General features: G+C 40.8%; 1 pseudogene; it reads right to left on the reverse strand.

The window, feature by feature from the left end:
• Positions 1-399: 399 nt before the first annotated feature.
• On the reverse strand, positions 400-971 carry LOC110328414 (annotated as a pseudogene).
• Positions 972-4,929: the final 3,958 nt, after the last annotated feature.

Consider the following 4,929-nt stretch of genomic DNA (forward strand, 5'->3'; position numbering starts at 1 on the left):
CTTCCAAGGGAAGCCCTCTGAGCGTTCTATTTACATTTCCCTCTCAAGACCCTGAGCTTCCCAAGGGCAGAAACAAAGGCTTTCCAGTTTTGGAGCCTCTCATGCACTCTGGCCACCCAGTCTGAAGTCTACTAAGTGCTTAATTGTGAGTAGTTGGGAGGTACTCTTATTTCTAAAATCTTATGTGTTGGAACCAGTATTTGCTAGAGGCTTGGGTGGGTGGGGCAGATGCTTTGGACGTAACAGGTTCGTTATTGAAAATGCATGGATTTATTTATTTTTTTTAACTAAAAAAGCTGATGATTTTATTTTCACATTTCACAATATAAGTGAAAACTGCACTTTTTTTGTATCACTTTTCTCTCTAAAAGTATTCTGTTAGGAAGAGAAGTTTCCTTGTCATGCATCTAGTAAACACTCAGGCTCAGCACCAAGATCTCCTGGTGAAATAGAACAAGAAATACAAAAACGATAAAGAGCGCTTCTGCTCTTATCTGTCTGGCCAGGCCATGTGGGTACCATCATAGGGAGTGCAGGAGGTCTCATCATTGGCGGCCGGAGCATCACAGGCATGTGGCCTCCCATGGGCGGTCTCATCCCAGGAGCTGGTCCCACGGACATCATCCCGGGTGGAGCGGGGCCCATCACTGGCATCATGGGAGGGCCTCCCATGTGGGGGTGTAGGCTTCCTGCCAGGCGGAGGAGGACCCAGGAGACTTGGGGGGGGGGGAGGTGTTATCATGGCCCCTGCAGGCAGAGGAGCAGAGAACAGAACTGGAGGGATCTTTCCATGTTGAAATGCAGCCAGCCGTTGTTTTGTCAATCAGACTCTGGGCCTGTTCTTCCATCCGTTTCTGATAATAGTCTTTCACATTCTCTTTGTGTTTCCAACCACTGCGATGTGTCTTCCTCACAGACGGAGAATTGTAGGTAAGATATGTATCACAGTAGTCACAATAAAACTCAGGCATGTTGCTCTACAAGCCGTTGGCTACCCGGGTCCCCACCACAAGGAACTGATGCCGGCGTTTTCACTACATATGAGATGAAGGTGTTTAATTCTGTCCCTGAATAGAGCTGTGTACATAATGTCCAAGTCGAAGAGAGTGATACATTAAGACTCTTAAGAACTCAGTGTCTCTGCTCTCATTATTCAGTTTATGAGTGATTTTTCTCACAGGGCAGCATGTGTTAGACTTCCAATAGGCATTTTAAATCGAATGAATTGGTGTTAAGAAGAGTATTATATGTATTTCAAAGTGCTATGCCAAAAAAAAAAAAAACTATCTAAAAAGCTCCCATTTAATCATCTAACTCTGAAGTAAAATATAGTTCTAAAATAGCAACCAGTGAAGAGAGTGGATTCAGATGCTGAGGCTAAGAGTGGCCTTGACGGTGTTTACTGGAGCCACATGGTTACCCTGGTTACTGATGGCATTGCTCATTCCACTTGGCTGGCTGATTTGACCAAACATCATTTCAACATCTTTTTCAGACTGGGCTGCGAAATGGGATAAGTACTGTTTAGGAAAGTTAAAAGTAGAGTAATGTCGAAAGAAAAGAAAAAAATAAAAGGCTAGAACTTCGTAATTCTTTTGGCTGAAAGGTAGATATTAGTGAATCGTACAAACTTAGAAAATAGTAATTTTTGTAAAAGTATGACTATGTTATTTTTAACTGTACAATTGCTATAGTAAGTTGGTCGTGTGTAAAAGGAACTTGCAGTGAATTCAAGGGTAAATAAATGATGATCATGGAGTAGGCAGGGCTCAGGAAATATTATTTTTGTTTGTGTGTGTGTATATATATATATATATATATATATATATATGTGTGTGTATGTGTTGAGACAGAGTCTCTCTGTAGTTCTGACTGTTTTGAAACTAGCTATGTAAACAAGGCTGGCCTTGAATTCTGCTGGCCTCTGCCTTCTGAGTACTGGAGTTAAAGACACAGGATACCACTGCTGGGGGAATAATATGATTTTATTACCTACCAGATATGGTGGAAAATTGACATGAACTCATAGATAGCTTGTTGCTGGTTAAATAGCCTTCCTCTACTAATTTGGGATGTTTGTCTTGGTGGTGTTTTTTGGATAAGAGTGTTTGCAATACGTTTTGTAAAAATTTAGTCCATTGTTAAACTCTTTGTGGTCTAAAATGAGGACATAACAATTTTAAAATGCATACTTGTCTCTGTGATATAGATGATGGCTCTCAGCTGCTGATGGCCTGGATGATGGTTGATAGTTCACTTTTGTGATAGGTACAGGTACTCCTTGAGTCCTAATGTGCTTCCGGATTCCCTGCCCTGTCACAGGTGGGATTATGTGACTCTGTAGATCACTCCAAGACAGGCATTTAGTATGCATTTGGGATACCCTTTAAGCCAGGTACAATGAGAGGCCTGATCCTAGAGTCACCCTTGGAAATAAGTAAATGCTTCACTGAGTCAGTCTTTGAGAGTTCAAAACCCTCCCAGTTTGTTCTGTCACTTTCTCTGCCTCTGTCTCTATGTCTCTCTGTGTTTCTCTCTTCCTCCCTCCCTCCCTTCCTCCCTTCCTCCCTTCCTCCTGCCCTTTCTCCCTCTCCCCCACACTCTGCTTGCTGCCTGCAGTTTCAGATGTGAGCTCTCAGCTGTTCCTGCCTCCCTTATCTTCCTGCTACCACACTTCATCACTCTTGAGGCTGACGGACTTCTAGAACCCTAGAACCCTAAACCCCAAATAAACGTTTCCCTCTTGAAGTTGTCTTCATCATGATGTTTTTATCACAGCATCAGAAAAAATATGGCGCCATACCAGCCAATGGGAAGAGAAAAGATATAAATGGATAGTCGCTGACTTACCAATTACATTTTTTTTTAAACTTTTGGTGATTCAAAAGTAATGCACGTGAAGTATAAAAATGTTGTAATCGTATCTTTTTTCAGGTTGTTGATGGGCATAGCACTGCCACCATGTTGCAAAGTGTCAAGTGTGCGGAGCTTCCCCAGAAACCTGGAGATGGGACAGGTGCTCTACAGGGCTGTGTTAGGCTTGTGCTAAGGGGACTTTCAACTTAAGGGATTTCAATTTATCGTGTGTTAAGCTATAACTCCACTTTATCCAAGGGACCTCTGGACTTAGTATGAGTTGCATTTCAAATAATGAAGTGGTAGCACCATCTGGAGACGCAGTGATTTGATTTGACATCTAAGAAGAGAAGACGTGTGTCAGTGCCGTCTAAAAGAGCAGTTCATGCTCCGAGTGCTTCCTCTAAGCGAAGCCTTTAAACCCTGCCTTGTTGGCCATCCAGACTCCCTCCCTCTCAGTCTTCCATTAGTGAGTGACCCATCCGTGCACTTGCAAGCTCTAAACATGAAGTAGTCACCATCCTGGGCTGTTGATCCACAGGAAACAAGTCACAAACTTCTTTGAACTGTTGAAATCTGTCATTTGTAAGTTCTACTAAGAATATATTTCTGTATCAATGAACTATATTAAAGAATACCCACCCACACACACTAATAAAGTTCACAATTTTTAATATTTGTAGTCAAAATTACTGCTCAGGTTAAAATGTTTTACAGAATGTAATTGTAACTTAGACTGAACTTTCTGAACAGGTCTGTATGCTAGAGATGTGACTTCCTCATATTTAGGTGACATGAACCAGGGATAGCTGAAAAATTATGTTAGGTGGGGGGAAAAAAAATCACCTTTCACAAATATGGCAACAACCTAGAACGGCAAACAAAAACCACAAAGAAAAATAGACTTCAATAGCTTCCTATACTTGGTTCAAAAAAAAAAAAATAGTAAACAGCTCTAAAGCTGTAGTGTTGATTGTGTGGGGAACAAAATGTTATCGGCTACAAATTGTCTATAATAAAATATGAGAGGAGTATGCAGTAGTAGGGGTAGTCCGGCTTTTCTGAAGTCTATGAGGGTGTGTTTTCAAAAGAACTCGGCACAAGCGTGAGGCGAAAAGTATGGACTGAAGAATTTATTTCCTCATATTCTACAGCACAGGAGGTGGTTAGAAGTACCACTGTGGTCTTTCCCTCAAGGCTGAAGAGAGCCTTGGCTGTGTTCCCCTTTTTCCAATAGATCAAAGCAGCTGGATTTAGCCCATGTTCCTTTAATTATTAATGTCTAGGAACTCTCAGTGGAAAAATTCTGTAATCAATTCTGAATTTTTAGTTATCAGGTTTAAAGTTTCCTTATAATAGTATACTGTGGATCCCTTTACCAGTCTTTTGACCATATTTTTATAGTATGTTTAATACTTTATAAAGACATAATGGATGTTTCCTATAAAGGACGGGTCTTAGATGTGGAAGATCTAATGGGAGGGTCTCAGACCAAGGAAGCCGAAGTCTTCAATCAAGTTTAACTATTAGTGTCTCTTGTTCATTCAGATACCAGTGCAGAGGCTGTGGGGTGGGGCTCTGGGTGGGAGAGGTGAGTTATTTACTATCTTCCTCTTCGCAATGTGGCCACATCAGAAAGAATCTCACTTCTGTAGCTATTGTTGTTCGTGTGTCTTGTTGCTGGTGGTGTGTTTGTCTGTTTCACTATTATTTGTCACTTTAAATTGGCCTGTTGAGAATGTGTGGCTAATTCTAGCTTCTCAGACTTGTGGAGCCCAGACTCTGACCCTAACAATTCCAGGGCCACTGAAAGAACAATATTTTTAAAAAGCTGTATTATCAACAGAAATTCAGCTACTACATCAATATTAAAGTGTTGAATTTTAACCTTGGGAATTTCAGTTATTTCTATTATAGCCAATTTAGTCCTAGCATGTAATCTTTATTTAAATTTTAACTTTTTTTTTAAAGATTTTTGGAAAGGTTTATTTATTATTATATATAAGTACACTGTAGCTGACTTCAGACACACCAGAAGAGGGCATCAGATCTCATTATGGGTGGTTGTGAGCC

This window comes from Mus pahari, chromosome 10 (assembly GCF_900095145.1).
Source record: "Mus pahari chromosome 10, PAHARI_EIJ_v1.1, whole genome shotgun sequence".
NCBI lineage: Eukaryota > Metazoa > Chordata > Mammalia > Rodentia > Muridae > Mus > Mus pahari.